This window comes from Staurois parvus, unplaced genomic scaffold (genome assembly GCF_062004578.1).
Source record: "Staurois parvus isolate SC_StPar_1 unplaced genomic scaffold, SC_StPar_1.0 ptg000652l, whole genome shotgun sequence".
Taxonomy (NCBI): domain Eukaryota; kingdom Metazoa; phylum Chordata; class Amphibia; order Anura; family Ranidae; genus Staurois; species Staurois parvus.
This window is the reverse complement of record NW_028318448.1, coordinates 3,357,317-3,383,307: the sequence shown is the minus strand read 5'-3', so window position 1 is coordinate 3,383,307 and position 25,991 is coordinate 3,357,317. Positions and strand designations below refer to the sequence as shown.

The following is a 25,991-nucleotide window of genomic DNA, read 5'->3' as shown; positions in this document are numbered from 1 at the left end:
AGTTAAATGTAAACTTGTTATGTGTTAATTGGAACTCCCAGAGTTCCAACACAAACAAGTTATGTCTACTCTTGTTTATAGCTCATGTACCTAAGACCTTTTGTATCACTTGTAACACCTTGTAATGGGGTATAAAAGGCTTCTATGTCTAAAGTCAATAATAAAGTCTGCTGAGGAACAGCACGGCACAAGTAAATGTAAGGTATCTTTCACATAAGAGGGTTGATATATATTCACTAAGACGTTTAATAAGAGAACCTTGTCCTGAAATTATAGGATGACCCAGTGAGTCCAATACAGACTTGTGAATCTTTGGCAATATGTAAAAAACTTGTGTCTTGGAAAACTTTACTTTCAGGTACTCTGCTGTCTCCTTATCAATAATCTTATCAGAGAACACCCTATCAATTGTGTTAAACAATAGTATTTTATCCTATTAGTCAAAATGCATTCATATATGTCCCAGTCCATAAGTACAATATTTCCCCGCTTGTCGGCAGATTTAATAACCAGGTCTACATTAATGCGCAACTCGAATAGAGCCTCCGTCTCCTAGGGATTCAAACTGTTTCGCATTGTTAGCTGAGCATTTAAAGTTCTACGTTCCCATACTACTGCTCTTACAAAGCACAAAATTCCTGGCACTGCCAACAAGGGAGGAAAAGATCTGGATCTTTTGTAAATATTAGTGTCTTTAAGTAATGTGATTTCCACCAATGGTATGGCACCCTCCAGTGATTCACCGCAAACATCAAGAGATAAATCCAACATAAGTTTAATAAATTTGCCATCGATAGTTGTAGTTTTCTCCATATGTCCCTCCTCCCACAGGTCAATGAGGTCATGTGAGGTCCTATATTTCTGCCTAGTTAGGCCAGGAGACCCAAAGGGGAATGGCCAGGCTTTCTGCCAAATAAAACTTGTAATATTAGTTTTCTCGCAAATAAATACACATCTTTTACTGTGTCAAAAAAGTTGCCTCTCAGGGTTGGACAGAAGGACAAGCCCTTCAAAAGGAGGGACATTTGAGCAGATGACAAGGTTATACTGGATACATTTATAACTTTCATGTCCTCCCATCTGTCTGATTGTTGTTCACCACATACCGGTCCATGCCGTATTTCTTGGGATATGGGGTCATGCTCATTAAAGCTTATCGGTCTCTCCAAGGGTTTTGTATTGGGACCCCATGACCTATATTCTGGGGATGCCCTCCATTTGGTTCCACCTACTGCCCCTCCTTGAGTGCCCAACTTGATTTTTGGCACACTATTGCAGGCCCCATCATCGGATGTATACATGGATTCTCCCTCATCCAAAGCTAAATCCTTCTGTTTTTGTACCTTGGAATCGCCATCCCTACCTCCACCACGTTCCCCTCCCTATCTAAGGTGGCAGGGAATGCCCCACATGAGATTCTGATTTAGATTTATTACTTTCTTCCTTTGTGATATAACCAGTTTTCCCCTTCCTGAAGGGTCTGTTGTTTGACATATTGTACCATTCGCAAGCCCTACCAGCTGCATAGGCAAATCTACCCATCTCTAATTTCGCATTCTTGACTCTAACAAGATCATTATTAAGTTTTTCTAATGATGAACATACCTCCTTCTCATTGATATTGTATCTTGCCACGTGGTAATGCAGCAGAACAATGATGACATGCATATAAACTAATTCACACAAAAATGTGAAAAGTAAGTAAACATACACTGGGGTTTATTTACTAAAACTGGAGAGTACAAAATCAGGTTGACTTCTGAATAGGGAGGATTTGCTTCACCTCTCTGTATCACCTGAGTCACTTCAGTGGTAATATACAAGGGGTTATTATCACTTTTAATGAACGTGGTGAAACTGAGAATTGAAAATCCCCAATCATGTGCAAGGAAATACAAATCAGCAATTTTGCTTTCATGCGGTTGAATGGTGGAAGTCAGTAGAGCTTCAGGTTTTTTTTTTACTATGCTCTGGGGAAATTTCCCTTGAAAACTAAAAAGACTAAATTCCATTAGTAAATTAACCCCCCTGACTTCAGTTACCCTTTTACCAGGGTGTTAACCTAGAAGTTTTTTTTTTGTTTTTAACAATAACCTTGCTTAACCACTTAACCACTTCAAGTCAGGACATTTTTACCCCCTTCCTGTCCAGGCCAATTTTCAGCGTTCAGTGCTATCACACTTTGAATGACAATTGCATTCTCATGCAACACTGTACCCATATGATTTTTTTAGCATTTTTTTGAGACAGATAAAACTTTATTTTGGTGGTATTTTTTCACCACTGGGATTTTTATTTTTTTGCTATATAAATGAAAAACATTTTGGAAAAAAAGTGTTTTTCTTATAAAATTTTGCAAATAAAGAATCTTTCTTCATAAATCCTGGCCAAAATGTATTCAGCTACCTTTTTAGTTAAAAATAACTCAAATTAGTTTATAACCAAAAATTATAATTTTCTAAAAATATTTTTACATTTTTATTTTACTTTTTTATATTATTTTTATATTATTATTTATGTGTTTGTTTTTTTTTAACATACTGTCAACCTAGCAGCACAGTGTCACCATAGTGACACTATACTACTTGTAGGGGGTGATGAAGATTTTTTTTTTTTACACTGATTGCTTTTAAACCCATAAAGGCTGGAAAAGCAATAATGTTTCTCTCTCTCTGGCTGCATTCTTACAGCCATTGAGAAATACTGTGAGAGCTGTGATTGGTCACAGCTTGTCACATGGTACAAGGCTGTTGTGAATAGCCTTGCACCATGTGACCTCTGTGATCATTCACAGATTTCACTAGTAGTAAGCAATGATATCAGGAAGTGACATCTTGCTTACTATTATTCATGTGATCACTAATTGGCCAATCAGTGATCACATGATTGGGACCTCACACAGAGGTCTTGTACATCGCTCGGTGTTCCACTGTGTCCCAGGGAGTGCGCACAGGCAGGGAATGCGGGAGGATGTTTATATACCTCCACCCGCTCCTTTATGTACATGGGCCGGAAGGGAAGTGGTTAAACCAGAAGTCAAAAAAAACAACAGTTTAAAATGTTGAATATAAAAGGTTTAACATAGGAATACAAATAAGACTGGCCTCAAACTGGCCATAAATGGGTTGAAATTTGGTTGGTTCAGCAGGGACACTATGTGGCTAAAGTAAGCCAATTCCTTTTGTGTTCCAGACTTTATTAAATTGCCATAAGAAGCATTGTTTGATTATTTTCATGTGGCTAAAAGTCAGAATAACTGCTTGTGGATAGTGCACTGTATATATGCTGCGACAGTGCTGACCTGCTGTGCTGGATCACATACATGTATATGATCCAACATTTCTGGGTAAGGGAGGGGCATGCCTGCTGCCCAGGCTGTGCTGTCATTTACTACAGCACAAGCCAATCAATGGGTTCCAGACCATGATTTATGGTTGGAACCCACTGATAGACTGAGCGAATGACAGAAGAAAAAGACCGGCAGATTGCTGCTGTCTGTAGAGAGCCATGTGTTGTTTACCAACACAGGGCTCTCTATAGACAACAGCGATGTGCCAGTCTGTTTCTCCCTGCATATTTGGGAGTAAAAACTGGCACATTTCTTAGTAAAAACAGCACATACTACACACAGTAAACATTGTTAGGCACACAGTTAACCCTTTAATTGCCCCTAAATGTTAACCCCTTCCCAGCCAGTGTCATTTGTACAGTTACAGTGTCGATACACTGACAATAGTATATACCATTGTTTTTAGATGCTATATCTTTCACACAAACCAATTATTATACACTTATTGAGATTTTTTTCACTAAAGACATGTTGGAGAATACATTTTGGCCTAAATTTATAAAGACATTTGATTTTTAAAATTTTTGTTATTGGATATGTTTTATAGCAGAAAGCAAAAAATATTGTTTTTTTTTCAAAATTTAAAGTCTTTTTTAATTTATATCATAAAACATAAAAAAGTGGTGATCAAATACCACCAAAATAAAGCTCTATTTGTATAAAAAAAAAGTATGACCCTGCAATTGCCATTTAAAGTAGCACAGTGCCCAACAGCCCTGGTGCATGAAAGGGGGTAAAATCTTTCAGGGCTTAGGTGGATAAAGATTGTGATTGTGAGAAACATTTTGGTGTCCTGCATCCCAGAAAATCCCCCAAATATTGCAATATACTGTATATACAGTATTATAGTGTCTGAAAGAAGAATAATCTTTGTTGACCATTTAAACCAGTCAGATGAATCTGTTTTATATTCAGACATTAATTGGAAAAGACCATACTGTATCTTACAATTTTATTTCTTTGTTGCAATCAGAATCTGATTTTTTAGCCAGGTTTGGTACCCTAGCCTTTGGATATGTTTTATCACGTACCTCCTATATTTGATTGAAGCATAACATAAAATCGATATTCATAAAATGTGGGTTTAAAAGTGTTTTTCTTTCAACCGGCATATTGACAATTTTTAAAAAAGAATGTGTACATTTTGTCCTTGGGTAATGTTTAACAAGATCATGTGATGTAAATATAGCAAGGCTGCATAGAGAAAATATTTAACGATCAAAGTCATTGTCTTCATTACATGCTGCACCAGTCAGTGATTACAACAGTTATGCATGAATCAATGAATAAGAGAGAAACATCTGACTGAGGTATTTTGCATTTGTTCAGCCTCTACATTTCATTACATTTGCAATTAGAGATGAGCGAATCGAACATGACGAAGTGGAATTCGTTTCGAATATTAGGAAAAATTCGATTCGCGCCGAATCCGAAAATTAGCAAACTTCGGATGCACGAATCGAATTTTCCCCGATCGGCCGATTTTCATCCCTTCTACAGCCGGCAAAAAGTGTCCCTGCAGAGAGCTCCGCTATTTCTGACAGTTTCTTCACATTTACAGCGGTTGAAACATTGTATCTATTTGTTTCCATTTAGGATACAGATGTTTTTATTCGGAAACAAATAGATACAATGTTTCAACCGCTGTAAATGTGAAGGAACTGTCAGAGAACTGTCAGAAATAGCGGAGCTCTCTGCAGATACACTTTTTGCTGGACTGGAATTCTTCTTATTTTCATCCTACTTCTTCTTCTTCTTCTTCTTCATCCTCATCATCTTCCTCTTCTTCTTCTTCTTCTTCTTCTTCTTCATCCTCATCCTCATCCTCATCCTCTTCCTCTTCTTCATCCTCATCCTCTTCTTCATCCTCATTCACTTCTTCTTCATCCTCATCCTCTTCTTCTTCTTCATCCTCATCCTCTTCTTCTTCATCATCCTCTTCTTCTTCATCATCCTCATCCTCTTCTTCATCCTCATCCTCCTCTTCTTCTTCTTCTTCTTCTTCATCCTCATCCTCTTCTTCTTCTTCTTCTTCATCCTCATCCTCTTCTTCATCATCATCCTCTTCTTCATCCTCATCCTCTTCTTCTTCATCCTCATCCTCTTCTTCATCCTCTTCTTCATCCTCATCCTCTTCTTCATCCTCATCCTCTTCTTCATCCTCATCCTCTTCTTCATCCTCATCCTCTTCTTCTTCTTCATCCTCATCCTTCTTCTTCTTCTTCTTCTTCTTCTTCATCCTCATCCTCTTCTTCTTCTTCTTCTTCTTCATCCTCATCCTCTTCTTCATCCTCATCCTCCTCCTCTTCTTCTTCTTCTTCATCCTCATCCTCTTCATCCTCATCCTCTTCTTCTTCTTCTTCTTCTTCATCCTCATCCTCATCCTTCTTCTTCTTCATCCTCATCCTCATCCTCATCCTTCTTCTTCTTCATCATCCTCATCCTCTTCTTCTTCTTCTTCTTCTTCTTCTTCTTCCTCACCATCATCCTCTTCTTCATCCTCATCCTCTTCTTCATCCTCATCCTCCTCTTCTTCTTCTTCTTCTTCTTCTTCCTCCTCATCCTCATCCTCATCCTCTTCTTCTTCTTCTTCTTCCTCATCCTCATCCTCATCCTCTTCTTCTTCTTCTTCCTCATCCTCATCTTCTTCTTCATCTTCTTCTTCATCTTCTTCATCCTCATCCTCTTCTTCATCCTCATCTTCTTCATCCTCTTCTTCTTCATCCTCTTCTTCTTCTTCTTCTTCCTCATCATCCTCATCCTCATCCTCTTCTTCTTCTTCCTCATCCTCTTCTTCTTCTTCCTCATCCTCTTCTTCTTCATCCTCATCCTCTTCTTCTTCTTCATCCTCATCCTCTTCTTCTTCTTCCTCATCATCCTCATCCTCATCCTCTTCTTCTTCTTCTTCATCCTCATCCTTCTCTTCTTCTTCATCCTCATCCTCCTCTTCTTCTTCATCCTCATCCTCATCCTTGCCATCATCCTCTTCTTCTTCCTCATCCTCTTCTTCTTCTTCATCCTCATCCTCTTCTTCTTCTTCATCCTCATCCTCTTCTTCTTCATCCTCATCCTCTTCTTCTTCATCATCCTCTTCTTCTTCATCATCCTCTTCTTCTTCTTCTTCATCCTCATCCTCCTCTTCTTTTTCATCCTCATCCTCCTCTTCTTTTTCATCATCCTCATCCTCTTCTTCTTCTTCTTCTTCCTCACCATCATCCTCTTCTTCTTATTCATCCTCATCCTCTTCTTCATCCTCATCCTCTTCTTCTTCTTCTTCTTCCTTATCCTCTTCTTCTTCTTCTGCCTCATCCTCATCCTCTTCTTCTTCTTCATCCTCATCCTCCTCTTCTTCTTCTTCTTCTTCATCCTCATCCTCTTCTTCTTCTTCTTCTTCTTCCTCTTCCTCTTCCTCTTCCTCTTCCTCTTCTTCTTCCTCTTCCTCTTCTTCATCCTCTTCTTCTTTTTCTTCTTTTTGTCTTCCTCTTGCAGGTCACTGCTCATGCGCAGATTTTTTATCGGCAAAAAATCGTCCGATTTGCCCACTATTGCCGCGAAAATCGGCCGATTTTTTTTCCAACTTTACAGAAAAAAAAAACGGCCAAAATACCGTAAAACGGCCGACCAAATAGCCCACTAACGATCCGAAAATCGGCCGATTTTCGACCCATCTATGGCCTGCATTAGGGCCACAGAGACTTTAGGGCCACAGAATCGTTACTCAGGGACACAGAATCGTTACTCAGGGACACAGAATCGTTACTCAGGGACACAGAATCGTTACTCAGGGACACAGAATCGTTACTTAGGGCCACAGCTATCAAAGAATCGAAAATTTAAAGTGACAAACACCCTTTTTTTTTTTGGTGGCTGTCATGCACAGTTGGTGCTGCAGTTTGCCGATTGTGCAAAATAAACTGACTTTCTGCTTCACAACCACTATTGTACGTTCAAAGAGTTAAATCCATATACACGCCGGCTGGCGGTAATATTTTTTGGGTGATTAGTGCATTCCAGTGACACAAACGTACAGTTTACAGCCAACGGCAAGCTGCAATTGACCGATTGTGTACAATAAACTGACTTTCTGCTTCACAACCACTATTGGCCTTCAATTGAAGCTGCTTCCGCTCCGTCACTCTGCCATTGGACTCTTGATAGTCGTCTCCCCACACTGCTGCTGGGGGGACTTTTTAACATAGGCCTCTGTATGGCCTTCAATTTAAGCTGCTTACGCTTCGCCACTCTGCCATGGGCCCCTGTACCGCCTCCTCATGCTGCTGCCAGGTCCAGAGTGTGTCATGGGTCCCTGTACGGCCTCCCATTGCTGCTGTCTCCATCGCCACACTCTGCCATGTGCCACTTTCAGGTCTCCTCACACTGCTGGTGGGTTCCATTTTGTCATAGGGTGCTGTATGGCCTCCCATTGCTGCTGCCTCCACCGCCACACTGTGGCTCCACACTCTGGTTTTGGCCCCGTGACTGCCCAAATGAGTGAAGTGTGCGGTGATTCTAAGATTGACGGCACTCATCTGCATGTCATACTGACTGACAGTATTATTTCTCTTCCCCAGCAGACTCCAAGGGCATTTAAATTAAAGGTACAGTGTTCTGCACTAATATAAAGGCTCTCTGAAGCCTAGAAACCCTTTTAATAATTTAAATTCGCAGCGAATAAATTCGCATCGAATCGAATTTATTCCGCAAATTCGGCGAATCAGCCGAATCGAATTTTTGAATAATTCGCTCATCTCTATTTGCAATGTTTGAACAGACATACAAAAAACATTATCTTTAATGTGCAAATCACAGCTCTATACAGTGTAACTGTTGACCAAACGAATGAGTAATAACCTCACAACTAGTGAAAGTAAAACAGTGAAAACAATCTGTGCAGTTAATAATAAAAGTCCTTAAATGCATGAATAATAAACGCATGAAAAAGAAAATAAAATCAGAAAATCAAAGTGATTGCTGCTGATACATCAACTAGTGCTTTTCACCATACTTTAGCATAATATGTAATGTCCTCCACAATGCAGCACAATCCCATCGAATAACGTGACAGTCCTTATTCAAAACAATATAATGGTCCTTCAATATCCAATAAAACTGTATTTCCTCCACCACTGTGATTTGATTTATCTCTTCTTTCCTCTTTCTCAAGCTCTGTGACACATGCAAATACCCAGTGATAATATGCGCTCACCTTGTGCAATGGATCTCAGTACAAATCAAAGTCATAACACACTTGTTGCCCCACCTTGGATATATGTTGCATCAACTATTCCTCTTGCTCCTTACTCCTCAATATTCCTCACCATGGATACATCACATTCAAAAACAGAATTGGAGTACAAAAGTTCTAATTGAATAGTAACAGCGTGGCTCCAAATCCTGTACGTGTTACGCCTCTGAGGTTGAGGAATCTCTGGTAGAGGAGCACAGTGTGTACAGATTTTGGAGCCGCACAGTGGGTATGACACTACTGGCTGTACTAACCACTATGACCCATGTTTATTCATGCTGAGATACATAGCATTGTGGGTGCCTTTTGAAAAGCATTTATTTTGGGAGCTTTTAATTCATTTTTACTATTCAGAGATTCTGTTCTATTTTCGCATGTGAGGACTCCATCTCAGTTCACATGCCCCTCCTACCCTGCCCTCTCTTTTTTGGTGGGACTGTGTGGAGGGGGTAGAGAGAGAAGGAAAGAGAGAAGAGAGAGAGAGGGGGGGAGAGAGAGAGAGATTGATCGCCTCCATGCCACACTGTATTGGTGCAGTAATTCATGCAAAAGGAGTGCTGAGTTACTGATTTTTAGGATATCACTAGCTGTAAGTAGGGATGGTCTATAGGTTCTAGTCACAAACCTAAAGGGTCTGGTATAGATTAGGAAGGGAACCACTAGCTGTTTTTTTTTATAAAAATTTAATTTTTAAAAAATATCAGTCCTGCTGCAGCAGTTCCTATACATTAAAGAAGAATTCCTCTTTCAATTATTCCAAATCGAGAGAATGAGAGGGGTCAATTATTGTTTATTTTACATTTATTTATTCATATATAATTACTTTTTTAAAACATATTTTCATTTGAGCAAAAAATTGCGCAAAACATGCATTAAAATGGCATAAACGTGCCAATTGCTTGTTTCTATTATTTTCTATGAAAATAAAAATGTGCCACAAACATGCAAATCTGCGAATTTGAGCTACAAAAGTAGCTCCAAAACTTTTTTGAGCTTCAGGCATTCTGCTTCAGGTGACTTGGAGTGGAGATGGGAACCATCTCCATAGAGGAATATTGATTTTTTTCCCTCAGGTGTGAATGAGGACTAAATACACAATGCCGCCCACAACTCTTCCCCAAACTACATTACTATCCTAGTCTTGAAATATCATCCACACTATTCAATTCTTCCAAGATCTCCTACACTCTTTCTCATCACCTCCTCCAATCTTTTCTATGATGCCTCTCTTTGCTGCCTGTGCCCCTGAATTTCTTTTTAAGGACAGCTCACAATATAGTTGTATGGTGCATGCACGAGATGGAGCACATGATGTCATTTGGTTCATCTTATGCATTTTTCCAAGGTCTCACAAGGCTTTTTTTTTAACAGATGATTGTAATGTCATACAGTGCATGCACAAGGTGAGCCACTTGAGGTTGAGTTCTATATTGCAAAATATGAAAATGCTGTAAAATGTCACAGATTAGATAGAAAATCTCACTAAAGGTTACTGATAACATTGCCTTTCCAGGGTGCATCAGTGCCTTCAAGGAAACCAAAAAGTGGGTATAAGAAAAAAAGTAAATAAATAACAGTGTTAGATGAGTTCACATCAGCCTGCTTGCTAATGTGAATTTTAGTAAAAGGAGGGAAAGATCTTCTTTAACCACTTGCCTACCAGGCACTTATACCCCCTTATTTACCAGGCCAATTTTCAGCTTTCAGCCCTGCCGTACTTTGATTGACAATTGTGCGGTCATGCAACATTGTACCCATATGAAATTTTGATAATTTTTTTCTCACAAATAGAGCTTTCTTTTGGTGGTATTTAATCGCTGCTGGGCGCTTTACTTTTTGTGCTATAAATGAAAAAATGCAAAAAATTTGAAAAAAAAAAAGTGTCTTTGTTTCTATTATAAAATTTTTCAAACAGGTAATTTTTCTCCTTCACTGATGTGCGTTGATGAGGCAACACTGATGGGCAATGATAGGCGGCACTTATGGGCACTGATAGGCAGTACTAAAGGGCACTGATAGGCAGTACTAATGAGGTGGCACGAATAGGCGGCACTGATAGACAGCACTAATGAGGTGGCACGGATAGGCGGCACTAATATGCAGCACTGATAGGCGGCACTGATAGGTGACACTGATGATGGGTACTGACTGGCATCACTGCTGGGCACTGACTGGCAGCACTGACTGGCACAACCACTGGGCACTGACTGGTGGCACTGACTGGCAGCACTGCTGGGCTGCACTGGTGGGTGGCACTGGTGGGCAGCACTGGTGGGTGGGCACAGGTGGGTGGCACTGGTGGGCACAGGTGGGTGGGCACAGGTGGGTGGCACTGCTGGGCACAGGTAGGTGGCACTTCTGGGCACAGGTGTGTGACACTGCAGAGTGGCACAGGTGGGTGCATTTCTGGGCACAGGTGGGTGCACTGCTGGGCACAGGTGGGTGATCTGCTGGGCACAGGTGGGCGAAGCTAGTGGGCGCACTGCTGGGCACAGGTGGGCGGAACTTGTGGGTGGCACTGCTGGGCACCGATCATCAGGGTACTGATCATCAGTGCCCTGATGATCTGTGCCGATCCTGGCTCTGACAACTGCCGATTCTCGGCAGTACTTTCCTCACGATCTGACAGCGTGAGGAAAGTGCAGCCGAGAACCGGCAATTGCATTTCCCTGTGATCAGCGTGTCATTGGACACCGCTGATCACGTGGTAAAAGGCCGCTGTGAATGGCCTTTTACCACATCATGTGATCAGCTGTGTCCGTAGGACACAGCGATCACGGAGATCGCCGGGTGCGCGCCCCCTGGGGCGCGCAGGAGAGTGCGTTCTGGGAGGACGTCATATGACGTCCACCCAGATCTGGCCGGCCGCAGTGCAGCCGTCATTTGGCTATCTGCGGTCGGTAACTAGTTAATTATAATAGATATTAATTTCTGCTATATACCAATATCATTACACCAACTGCTACACTTCCAAATATAAATATCATACTTATATCATTAACCTACCATTATCATATAAGCATTTATTAATGCAAATTAACCATTAGTAAAATTCTTTCCCTTATTAGAATTCTTGAACAATCTCTTTTCCTAATACTTTTTTTTTTTTACACTACATTAAAGTACCCTTATCCTTCAAAGAAATGTATTAAATAACAATAAACTATAATAAATTACTTCTAGTTACAATACATAAAGTTAGCAATAAAGTAAAAAGAAAACCATGGCACACTATTGAACAAATAGTGACAAAAAGTCACTCATGAATATATTATACAGTAAATAAACACAAGAGGGCACCAACTAAGTGTAGCCAATTTAATAAAACATAATGGTTTAAAATAAAATGCACTCACTGCATTATAAAAGAGGTAGACATATCTGTCATGTAACTTGTGAGGTCCTCTGGGAAGGGGCTGTGATGTGCAGAGTTCTGCAGGGAGGCTCCCTGCCAAACTCTGCACATCACGGCTGATACATTGAAACTCAACACACAGAAGAAATGATCCTTATCTTACTTTCAACTTAAATGCACAAATTCTGTTGACTATATTGTTCATGATGAACAAAAAGAACTAACAACCACAAAAGGGATGGAAGAAAATACTCAGCTAGTCTAAAGGAAAGCAGTCACAAAAAAATTATACATTACAGAAAAAAGGAAAAGTAGCAAAACATGTAACAATTACAAAATATATCCCACATTTAAAGTGCATACAGCAGAGATGGAAAACTGTTTAAGTCCTAAAGTATAAGGAATACATTTTTTTTGTTTTGGATAGAGTGGAGAAAGATTAGAACAGCTGGAAGGTTTACGTTGTTTTCTGTGCCCCCATTAGTTCTGCTTACCATTTTTATTGAAAGTGAAAGTGACAAATAATCCCAAATTTTGGGTTGTCATCAGAGCAGAATTCTTCACCAGAAGGGAAATCTTTAAATGAGTACATTAGTTCCAATGACCCTGATGACAACCAGGGATTCCCTCTAGTTGGAAGGATTTTCTCTCATCTTCTGTTTTGGATATGGGACTGGAAGTGAAGAAAAATGTCCACAATGGGACACAGACGAAAAAAACAAGTGTCAGTGGTTATAACTCTACCTTACTCTATCCAAAATAAAAACGTTTTTTCTTTAGTTCTATTTCAAGCAAAAAATTAATAGTAAACACTCCAATCACTAACTCATACATAGAGATAAATTGAGGAAATCAATTGCATTTGGGAGGCTCCATGTGCACAAATATGTTCAAATAGGACATATGGGCATTCAAAGGTTAACCCCTTTGCACAGGCGCCTCCCGGCCCTTTAAGAGTTTCAGAAACAGGGAGGCGGGGTGGGGTTTTAGGGTCATGAATGCTGTAATTCACTGTCATGGTGGTCACATGATTGTTAAAGGTCCTGATCGCAAGGGGAGATTGGGAGCTTTCCGTGAGTCACAGACACGTGCTGGGAGCACGCAGGGCACGTGCTCTCAGCACATATGTATTTTCAAATGGTACGGAAATATGCGGCCACTCAGCATCAAGGCCCAGATGCCGAGATGCATGCACTCAGCGTCTAAGGGTTAAAGAGGGTTGTTTAGCTAAGATATAATATTTATGTTTAAAGTAAGTAAAATAAGTGAAGTGTCTTTCTGGACCTTAAATCATCAAAAGTGAAATGTTTGCAGGTAGTTGGGTTGCTAAGTGTCTAAGTTTGAAATAATTTAGTTAGGGTCCAAGATACCGTAGACAGACTTTCCGGGATCTCTGGGTTATATAAAAATTGGTCAAACCAGAGAGTCTGTCTACGGTATTTAGTGCTGTTTACATTTCTTGTATATCTTTAATGTGTAAGCTACAGATTCCAGAAAGTGATGGATTATGGATTTGAAGTATTTGTCATTATTAGACCATATTAAAGAGTTGTGAAGTACTGGGATCTATTGTCCTTTTTCTATCTCTGTCCAACAATTTGGGGCGTTTAGAGATGACTAGGATGTTACGTGACAGATATGTGTTGCATGATAATATTTAATTAAGTCAGCTACATTCAGCCTTCCCTTTGTTTTCAAAGAATAAAGGACAGAGCTGGCAATTCTGTGAGCCTTATTATGCCATATAAATTTAGTAAAGGCTCTTTGTAAGTTGCATAACTGTAACATGGGTACTGGGACAGAGTGAGTCTCCAAAAACTATCACAATTTAGGGAGTATGGACATCCTAATAGCTATAATATGCCCAAGTAGAGATAGCTTATCCCTATCCCATTGTTTTAATAGTAGGTGGATGTCTTAAAAAGAGGAGGCAAATTAGCGTTAAATAGAGCAGAGTATGTAGGGACAATGTTGGTGCCAAAATATTGCATTTGATTGAATGTTGACATCAGTGATAATGTGCTTGCAATTTGTATGGGGTATGTGAGTGGGTAATTTGACTAAATTCCTCAAAAACATGATGTAATGTTTGGAAAGTAGTATGCATGCTAGTGAAAGTAAATAATATATCATCTGTGAATACAGAGAGTTTATGTTCTTTATGTCTGATAGGAATCCCACATATTTTCTCATTCGATAAGTTAGCCTCAGATAATGGTTCTAAGCAAAGAATAAACAATAAGGGAGATAACTGGCACCCCTGTCTTGTACCGTTAAACATAGTAAAGGTGGAGGACATTGCAGGGGTGAGTTTATCCTGCAATAAAAGGGAAAATATAAGGCCTGGGGTGCTCTAAATAACTGGCCTTTGAGACCAATATGTTATAAATTAGAAAACATATACAGCCATCTAAGCCTATCAGAGGCTTTTGAGTGTCTAGACTCAGTAACTGGCTGGGGGTGGCATGTTTGTTTACCACATATTAAATCTATGGTCCACCAGTATTTGAGAGAGTTTACCTAAAATCTTTGTAAAAATTTTGAGCTTAGAATTGAGTAACACTATAGGTCTATAGTTAGCTACACATGCAGTATTTAGCAGGTTTAGATATTACTGTTATATAAGAATGAAGGAATTGACAAATGGGGCATTTCCCCTTAAGTAAAGTGTTATAAAGGTAAAGAAAGTGAGAGGCCAAAATAGGTAGAAATAGTTTATGAGTAAGGGACCAGGTGAGGGCATTAAGCTCCTCCATAGTGTCTGTTTAGTCCAGAAAAGGGATTTCTCAAGATTGGTCATACCAAGTGCTTTAATCTGGTTGCGTAAAATGGCAGCTATGCAAAGGTGAGCTACAGTGGGGGGAATGCAATTCTTGATGTTCTTCTTTGGTCAGTTGGTGTTGGAGCATACGTTTATATTGATTATTGTGTTTAAAGGAAAAGTTCACCCATATTCAAGGTGTAACATGTTACTGTAGCACCAGCCCCCACATACCCCCGACTCCCCGTTTGACAGCGAGCGGGGGTATCTGCTCCCCCTGCTCTCTGTCACAATTTTAAAAAAAGTGACTGTGTGGGACTCTGCACACAAAGTTCTGTGAATGTGAAATCTGTACGTACCGATAGCCTTTGTGACTGTCAGCTTGTAGTTCTCAATGAACCACCATGATGCTGTTGAGTGCTCTGGTAGTTAATTGATTCTTTCTGCCAGTGTGAAACTGACCCTTATGGTGTACGAGCAGACAGCTTACACTAATAGTCTGTAGGAGTCCTGCATGGCACCCACGCTCTGCTGATCACTGGTGCAATGCTTTCCGTGCTCCTACAAAAAAAAAATAGTAAATGCACATTTTTTTACCTGTAAAAAAATGTGCATTTATTATTCTTTTTTTTAAAGTGAACGTATCCTTTAAGACAAGCCCCAAATGACATACAATGTCCTCTAAAGAAAGCCTTATCTGTCCCCACAGGTTAAATGCCTTGGTCATAGTAAGAAGACATGAAGATTGATTGAATTAGTTAAAGGCATGCTGTAGAAAGAGATTCTGGCTATTATTTGGAGTATAAAAATTCAATAACACAAGGGATTTGCCTGTTAATATACACTTAAGCAGAATATAATGCCCTTGAGGATGTAAAATAGAAAAGGTGACTCTTAAGCTAGCCAGACATTTTTTCTTTCATTCAAAAAAGTTAACATATTCCCCCATCCACACATTCCATGTGGATGGGGGAATCCCTCCTGCTGTGCTATTGTTTTCTGCCAGCAGGAGCCTCCCCATTGGCAGCATACAACGATCAGTGTTGCCAGCTGTAGCTGGTGGCACTGATCATTCTTGAAAAACCTGAAAGGTTGGTTACAAGTCGATTGTGTCTCTACTGAACTGGACGAATTTTGATCAATGTACTGTATGGCTGGCTTTAGGGAGGATGTGCTTCTAATTAAAATGGCAAATCAAGCCTTACCGGAGGGGTTTGAGGCTTAAAAAGAAACTTAAAAGAACCCACTTTACGAAAATGGGCTTCTTGTACAAAAATCACTTCGGTTTTCAAAGCTTTGAATTCTTTCAGGGCCAACCATTGCTTTCCGACAGAATGTAGTGCCGTAAAGGATAAGATCACCTTTTGGAACATGTTACATGTTCCACCCATCTTAGGGTGTAACAGGTTTCAGCAGCTGCAGCCCCTCTTCCCTCTCCCCCTGTTAGTAATGTGTTTCCTTGAGAAAGATTTTCCATCCTGCTCCAGAATTTTCTCACCACTGTAGTTGAAAATAGATGTCAATTTTACACCATTAATGATTAAAAATGTTTTTGAACATTCTTAAAATGAAAAATCTCTAACAAAATTCTACTAGTGCATGGCCAGCTTCTGTTTAAGAGAACTGACAGAGCTTAGAGGTATGGCAGTTCATAGCCAGAAGGCCTCCAGAGACAATGACAAAGAGAAGGCAATTAAAACTTTGTCTATGATACCTTCCATTTTCAGCTATGTGAATTTACATTAACAGTCAAATGCATAGATTCACAGCTTCTACAGTATAGATATTGCTGCACAGTGTCATCAGATAATTAGCTTTCCTTGTACTAGAAGTAATGAAGTTGAATCATTTGTCAACTGGGGGCATGGATATTTTCTCACATTAGTGCCACTTCATATAAATGCATGTTTATTGGTTACTGAATTTGTGGTTCTGCTACCTAGTAAAAAATGACATTATCTGCAACATTAAGTCCCATCTGAGACTTTTTATGTGGCAGTATAAGTGGATTAAAGTCAAATTATTGGCAATTGACTATAAAATATAAAAATTACCCAAAAGATACATTTTTATATACTGTAGCTCTTCAAATACTAAAATGTGCTTGTGCATCAGTAAAGCTTGAACAAAAACTAACGTATGACATTAGATAAGTGTACCTCCTTGTATTTGAGATATACAGTAGCTTCCTACTGTAATGCAGAATCATACAATGTGCTAGCAAATCCCCTTCCCAATTTTCTAAACCTTAACTATTGTTAAAAAAGGAATGTAACATACACTATATTGCCAAAAGTATTGGGAAGCCTGCCTTTACATGCACATGAACTTTAATGGCAACCCAGTCTTAGCCCGCAGAGTTCAATATTGAGTTGACCCACCTTTTGCAGCTATAACAGCTTGGGAGCATGTCTTGGTATGCTGACACCTTAAGAGTTCCCATCACTGGAACTAAGGGCCAAGCCCAACCCCTGAGAAACAACCCCACACCATAATCCCCCCTCTACCAAACCATTCTCCTGGCAACTGCCAAACCCATACATGTCCATCCGAATTCCAGACTTAGAAGTGTGATTTGTCACTCCAGAGAACACGTCTCCACTGCTCTAGAGTCCAGTGGCGACGTGCTTTACACCACTGCATCCGACGCTTTGCATTGCACTTGGTGATGTAAGGCTTGGATGCAGCTGCTTGGCCATGAAAACCCTTTCCATGAAGCTCTCTACACACTGTTGTTTTGATAATCTGAAGGCCACGTCCAAGAAGTTTGGAAGTCTTTAGCTATTGACTCTGCAGACAGTTGGTGACTTCTGCGCACTGTGTGCTTCAGCATGCGCTGACCCCGCTCTGTCATTTTATTTTATTTGTCATTTCAATAGTTTGTAAATACAGTCAATATATACACTTATTTGTTTTTTGTTTTTTTTGCCAAAGACATGTAGAAGAATACATTTTGGCCTACATTTTGAAGAAATCTGATTAATTTATCTTTCTATTGGATATGTTTTATAACAGAAAGTAGAAAATAATGTTTTTTCTAAATTTTCAGTAATTTTTCATTTATATAATTAAAAATAAAAAACCCAGTGGTGATCAAATACCATCAAAAGAAAGCTCTATTTGTCTGAACAAATGTTATAAATTTAATTTGTGTAGAGTTGCATGATTGAGCAATTGCAATAAAAAAATATCCTGGTCATGAAGGGGGTAAACCTTCCACAGGTCAAGTGGTTAAAATAAAGAAATATTTAATTACTTGCCATCTGAGGCAAGAGTGACACTTTATCTTATGGAGGAATTTATATGCAAAGCAGCTACTGACCAGCTGCAAGATCTCCACTGTCAGTAGTTTAATGAAAATTTTTTTAGTAAATGGGAATAAAATACTATTCTTATATTAACCACTTGCTCTCCTGAGAATTTACCCCCCTTCCTGACCAGGCCTTTTTTGCTATTCGACACTGCACTATTTGCTGGTAATTGCTCAGTCATGCAATGCTGTACACAAATGAAATTTACGTTCTTTTTTCACACAAATAGAGCTTTCTTTCAGTGGTATTTGATCACCTGTGCACATTTTATTTTTTGCGCTATAAACAAGAAAAGACCAAACATGTTGAAAAAAACCCCAATATTTTTTACTTTTGACTATAAAAATATATAGTAAACTCAAAGTTAGTGTATATTGATTGCTTTGTGTGAAAGTTATAGCGTCTACAAACTATGGTATAGATACTGCAATTTATGCCATTTTTTGCTATACAGCGCTGCACTAGTTTAACTGACAATTACGTGGTCATTCAAAGCTGTACCCAAAAAAAATCTGTGTCCTTTCTTAAACACAAATATAGCTTTCTTTCGGTGGTATTTGATCACCTGTGCACTTTTTATTTTTTGCTCTATAAACAAAAAAATTGGAAATAAAAGGATATGTTTTTACTTTGGGCTATAAAAAATATATAGTAAACTCAAAGTTAGGCTGGCCATACATTATACAATTATCTTCCAATTTTCTGCCCAATTTCCTTTAGATTTACCTTCAACTGTGTAGTGCAAGGGCCTGCCTAATTGGATACAACTGAAAGTGTTGTTTAGGTTTGTCCTCCTATTATATGGTTTTTGGTAAATCTAAACCAAAAAACTCCAGATAATTGTATAATGTATGGCCAGCCTTAGTCATAAATTTAGGTCAAAATGTATTCTGCTACATGTCTTTGGTAAAAAATCCCAATAAATGTATATTAATTGCTTTGTGTGAAAGTTATAGCGTCTACAAAGTATGGTATAGATACTGCAATAGATACCAGCTAGTTTAACTGACAATTGCGCAGTCATGCAAAGCTGTACCCAAACAAAATTAGCATCTACAAACTATGGTACAGATCATGGAATTTACACAGTTTTACTTTCTGACTGCCTATCACAAACTGCGCATGCCAGGTGCAATGGCAACAAACTGCATTCATTTTTAATATCCATAGGCAACGCTTTAAAAGCCTTTACAAGCTACCATTTTAGATTTACAGAGGAGGTCTAGTGCTAGAATTACTGTTCTTGATCTTACGTTCACGGTGACACCTCACATGCATGGTGCAACCGCTGTTTACATACAGGCATTGGGTCAATGCTCGCACACACAGGTGCGCGCGGGGGGCAAGGGTTCTTTTTTTTTAAGTTATTTTGATTTTTTTATTATCACTGCCAGAAAAAGTGTGTGGTATGCCCACCATTAGAATATACTTCCCTGCACCCACCCACTTCTAATGGTGGGCACACATGAAATGTGCCAACAAATATTATAAAATATGCCAAAGCAAAGGGGCCATCCACTCACTGGCCACCCCAGGCCCCCATGCTGTGGCATATATGCTCTTTTTTAACTGCTGATGAAAAATCTCATCCAACAGTGCTGCCCACATTGACTTACCGTATTTTTCTCTCCATAAGACGCACCTGACCATAAGACGCACCTAGGTTTTAGAGGCAGAAAACAGGAAAAAAAAATTCTGAACTAATGGACTGCAGACACAGTACAGGAGATGACCAGAGACTGCGGACAGCACAGGGATGACCAGAGACTTCGGACAGCACAGGGATGACCAGAGACTGCGGACAGTACAGATGACTGCTGACCTTTGGGGAGGTGGGGAGCGGGTACCTGAATTTGACAGGTACCCGCTCTTACTTCCGCAGAGTTTTTGTTTGATCTTACCTGTTCCTCAATCCAGCCGCGCGCTGTCTTCCCGGCTTCAGTAATGGCGCTCGGCATGACAGCCGGGTGCCCAGTGCGCATGAGCGAGAAGCACTTGCGCTTTGTGATTGGTCCGGCGGCTTCTGGGATCTGTCATGTGTCCCAGGTACCGCCTTACCATTCACAAAAAGCACCGCTTCTTGCGCATGCGCACTTGGCACCCGGCTCTCATGCCCAGTGCCCACACTACAGAAGCCGGAAGACAGCGCGCCGCTGGATAGAGGAACAGGTAAGATCAAAGAACAAAGAAGAAAGAGCGGGTACCTGTCAAATTCAGGTACCCGCTCCCCACCTCCCCAAAGGTCAGCAGTCATCTCCATAAGGTCCCGCTGCAGAGCTGAGCGGCCGGCCCGGTATTCTGACACGGCGGCGGTGGAAATACCGGACCGGCCGCTCCATATTCGCTCCATAAGACGCACTGACATTTCCCCCCCTTTTTTGGGGGGAAAAAAGTGCGTCTTATGGAGCGAAAAATACGGTATGTATATTCTAAGAACAAGTTCCTGTTGATGTCAGAATAAAGAGGTCAGGGCTGCAGCTGAATGGCATTCCTGCAAAGAAAACAGCAATGGTTAACAATAAAACAGTAACAATAAAACAGTAAAATTATAATTAAATTGGACAGTAAGAACAACGACAACAACAAAAAACTATAACTATTTTTGTTTTTAAAATTTTTTATTTATTTGGGGATTTGTACTTTTTATTTTTTTTTTTATACTTTATTTTTTTAAACTTTAACTTTTTAAAACAGATTGTAGGGTCTCTCCAAATGCAATATCCAGTTTCCTGACTACCTAACATCTTTCGAGACCCTGTGTAATTATGTGCCCTGAACTGTGCGATGCTGTATCCTAAACGAATACTCCACTAGTGTGTGATAGCGATGGAAGCAGTCCTTGAGGCAGAGACCAGGTTGGCCAGGACAGGAGCAATTGAAATGAATAAACAGACACTTTTTCATACCAGCGTCTGGCTTTTCGGGAAACTAAGTACGGCTTCATCATCTGGTCGTTGAAGTCCACCCCTCCCATGTTAAGAATATAGTCATGGACGCAGAGGGGCTTCTCAATAATACCAGCTGCCATGGTACTTTGCATGGTCGTATCTGCGTGAATGGAAGACAGGACGAAAATATCCCATTTGTCCTTCCATTTCACCGCGAGCAATTCCTCTATTCTCAAGCAGGCTTTTTCCCCTTTCTAAGATGGGTATTTACAAGCTGTTGGGGGAATCCCCGGTGATTAGGTCGTATGGTGCCACATGCACCAATTCCAAGATTGTACAAATGTCCAAATAGTGGCACACTTGAAAAAAAATTGTCCACATATAAGTGGTACCCCATATGGAAAAAGGATGACACCAAGTCCCAAACTGCTACCCATGTAGTCTGAACATCTGGGGGGCTTCACTTGACTATCTTTTCCCTCGTAAATTTGAAACGTACGTATATGTATAGCCTGTTGCCCTCTCACAGGTGTTATACATGTTGACCTCATATCTGTCACGCTTGCTTGGGAGAAATTGTTTGAATGCAAAGCAGCCAGAAAAATGAATGAGGGACTCATCAATGCAAATGTTTTGCTGGTGAGTAGACATCTACAAATTTTTGGTTAAGGTGATTTACAAGGGGCTGAATTTTGTGCAGCTGGTCATGTTCAGGGTCACCCTGAGGACGTCAGAGTGTATTGTTGCTGAAATGCATAAAACGCATTATACTCTCATCTATGCCTGACCATGGCAGCAGAGAACACGGGCAAATGATGAATCATGTCTGTGGACCAATTCAACCGCGATTCATTTTTTTTAGTAATGCCCATGTTGAGGGTTAAGCCCAAATAACTTTAAATTTGGAAACCGTAATGGGTTTCCATGTGTATGGTCTGGCAAGGTTTGAACCTGGGTTAGCAATGATAAATTGTTGTGCATATAAATTACTTTGATCCACAATCAATGCATACAGATCTTCCGTGAACAACAACTCCAAAAAAATCAAGAGAATATTTAAATTTGCTGTTTCCACCTGAATTCTGAGTTGGTATCACGTACCTGGTGATGGAGGCCAATGGAGAGAGGGCTTCCCTTGCGGCTAAGTTCCGGACTCCCCTGAGAGTGGGACATCAGGAGTCAGGCCCAAAGTTGCACAGGTCACCTGTAGGAGTGCCGGTTGGTGGTCCACTTAGAAGCACAGCTGGTGCACGGAGATAGGTCTGCAGACAGGAGGCGCCTGTGCGTGGTATGCAAGCCCTTAGGGATTTAGATGTTTTCTGGCTAGTCGGTTCAAGCCAAGGTCAGGTACCAGGTGGGAATCAGAGCAGACGTAGTCAGATGGGATAGCCGAGGTCATAAGTCACAGGAAACAGGAACAGGGCACGGGGAGCTAGAGACCATCCAGCAACTTGAGGAAGTGATGAGCCTCCTTATAAAGGCTGTCTGGCACCAGACTGAGGCTGATGTGTCCTTCTGTGGCCATGTAGAGTACTGGCAGAAATGCCAGATCTTCCAGAACTTCTGCCATGGACAGGACCCTGACAGTTGGGCAGTGAATGGGTGAAGCATGGGTGCTGCAGAATTTGTGGGCTGCCAATCGGGATTTGCAAGCACATCCGGAAGGATACTAGGGACTCTACGGGCCTGTGGGAGAATTCTTGGTGGCTGTGGGACACTACTTGTGCTTGCCACGGCACCAGCTTATGCTGCACATATGGGACTCACCACGTCACCAAGTGACACTGCAGTGCTGGTATGTGAAAGGCCAGGATGTACTAGGCCGCTGGTGCTCGCCAGTTCACCAAAAGGTAGAGTGGCACTCTGCTGCATATGAGAGTCAGCATGCGTTTGTACCACCTCAGCAACCTGGGCAAGGGGTCGGGTACATCTGATCTTAGCAGGGACCTCATCTCCATCGTCTGAGCTATCTGTCAGGGTGCCACTGCTGTCTACAGGTTTGTATTCTGAGCCAGATTCTGACAGTGAGACTTCCCATTCACTCTCACTTGACATGCTCTGAATCATGTAGGCCTCTTCACTAGAGTACCTTTCCATTGACATTTTGGCCACTAAATTTAAAGGTACCTATTGCGACTCACGGGAAAAAGTGCACCTGGCTGTCAGGGACTGCTTGAACCGCTAAATTTACCAGCAAGTGCTAACAGAGATCAGGCCTGATTCTGCGAACACTGAGGTTTTGTGTGCAATGTATCAAATGACAGTGATCTACTGACACTGCACTTGCTGGGGGAGAAGGGGTGGGTAAGCGTAGGGGCTAAATGCAGGTGCTAGCAGGTGTCGGGGCTGATCCCGCTAAGGCTGCATTTTTGGGGACACTATACTAATGTGAATGCTGGTATAGTTCTGATATGATCAAAGATATTGATCCGTTCAGACACTATACTAGCAACGGAGGTTTATTGTGTATGTAAGCATGTTCCTGGCAATCAAGGGGTTAAATGTGATTACTGGTGTACTAAGGGGCAATCAAACGCTATCTGGGAGGGGAGATAACTGATGCTAACGCTATCTGAAGTCACCAGCGACACTAACACAGTGATCAGCAAAAAAATCTGTACACTGTACTAATGACACTGGTGACAGGGCAGTGAAGGGGTTAACTAGGGGGGGGGGGTGATCAAGGGGTTAAATGTGTCCTAGTATGTTCTAACTGTAATTGTGTGCTGCTTTTACTCACGTTTTGTGTTGATTCTTCTTTCTCTGGGACAGAATGAGATGTCATCACTTCCTGTACCTGTCAACACAGGTACAGGAAGATCCCTGATAGGACAGGGATCGATCATCCGAATCGGGCCGGACATCACTGACCTAAATTGGATGACTGATCCCTCTGGGATCAAATCACAGCACCCGCGGGTCAGGGGGGAGCGCCCGCGTCCCCTCGGCCCACGAGAACCGAGGAAGCGTGAATTACGTATATATACATGATTTTGTGCATCCGTGCCACCGTGTAGCAGTATATCTGCTATACGGCGGCGTGCAAGTGATTAAATAAATTAGCAGTGCATCCTCTGTACAATCTGGTTTCTGCCTGCTGTAAAAAAACGCAGCTCAACAATATTCTTTATACATTCTAATAACATACAAGCTGGCTGTCCTTTTTCCAACCTTGCAGTCTTTTTACCATTAATTAATTTTAGGTATTTACATCTGCCCTGTGCTCAGCTAATAATGATATACTGTAGGTTATAGAATAGAAAGCATTGAAAGTGTTTCCTTTAACTGGCCATACATACATCAAAATTGTCCAGTTCATCAGGGACTGGCCAAATCTCGATCCATGTGTGGCCAATGTTGTTGAACAGAAGTCAATCTACAGTACCAATCTACTTCTGTTCATCAACTCTGCTGTTATTATTTTGCTCAATAAGTGCCACAGGAAATAGACTGCTGCACTGATCTGTGTATTCTGACAGTGAGGAAGTCTCCCCACTGTCAGCATACAAGGACACAGTGGAGAGGATTCCCTCCATCTACATTGAATGTGTGGATGGTGGAATCAGGTCAGTTTTTTTCCTTCAACCCACTGATTTAATGAAAAAAAACAGACTCATGTATGGCCAGCCCCAAATTCCCCTGAGCATGACTGAGGCTCCATTCACACTTAGAACTAATTTGGATTTGCAGGGCTGAATCGACGTGATTCTGCCAGCGATTCCAAATCAAGTGGTAATTGCAGCACAATACACATCATGCGTTTTGTTTTTGTGCCATTGCCCTTCAACGGCACCCCAAATATGATACGATTCTACTGTGGTTGTCGTGCTAAAGGAACTTGCGACAATTGCAGCAAACCATGCCTTTAAAAACTGCATGAAGCTTGTGACAAACATGCATAGGGCAGACAATACATGTCAATTGACTGTCCCTATGCGACACACAGAATCACATGAAAATCAGTCTGTCAGTATTGTGTAGTGGGAACGTGTATTCCTGCTGCGCGATAATGTGAGCGAAGTGGGTTTAAATTGAACATAGCTTCTCTGTATTTAACAACTTTGTTGGTTAAGTTAGGTAAACTTTGTTTGGTAAAAAAATATTATCTACCCCTTTACTAACCCCAGTAACTCCTATGCACATGGTTATAGATACTGGCAAGCAAGAATGCCCATACAATACCTATATAATCAAAAAGTGCAGCGCTGAAAATATAACAATGCATCCAATGGTACTGTTACTTTAAATAGTGCAAATAGTGCATAAAGTGCAAAGTTCATATATATAGTGAGATTATTTGGTATAACCATATGCAGTAAATTATATATATATATATATATATATATATATATATATATCAAATTAAAAGTCCATATAAGAGTGATATTCTGTCCTCAATTAATGATGTAAGGTGAAGATCCTGTGCTCAGGTGAAAATACATTCCATGTGACATTTATTCCATTCAGTGAAGTGCAGGGAATATGGTAAAAATGCACACTCACCAGATGTGCATTTAAAATACACCGTATAGTATATAAGATGTAATCGGACAGAGGTCCCCTTTAAGGTAGAATGGGTATACAGCCTGGAAAGGATCTCCCTCCTCTGGGTCCTGGAACTGCTCTGCAGCTTTGTGTCACATGGGACTCTAAGGTTCCAGTGCCATCATTGTACTATTCTAAAACAAAGAAAGCCTCTGACTGGACAAGTCCCAATGCAGCACAGACAAGTGACTACTGACACTATGGGGTTGATTTACTAAAGCACCTTGTCTACAAATGGTCTAACACACGCCCATACAATACCTGGCTAGCTATAGTTAGTTTTATCTATGCGTTTATCTAGAAGCAAGAGAAGGCTCCACTAATGACATAATACTGTCAGTTGGATTTTGGATTGCAACTGTTCCCTAAACTGTTATTTGTGTTGATATTCCACTTTTCAGTATTAGTTCTTTCCTTTCCTGTACTTCCCTTTTTTCTTCCTGAAAATATATGTGATGTCAGTTAGTTTGGATGAATATGAATACATTTTCACTTCCCATAATGCAATAATACTCATAAACAAATTGTTGTTGGTAT

General features: G+C 40.6%; 1 protein-coding gene across 3 annotated transcripts in view; it reads left to right on the top strand.

Moving 5' to 3' along the window:
* Positions 1–25,991, top strand: part of MLIP (muscular LMNA interacting protein) — a 335,874-nt gene that overhangs the window by 291,123 nt on the left and 18,760 nt on the right. The gene's annotated exons all lie outside the window — the stretch shown is intronic.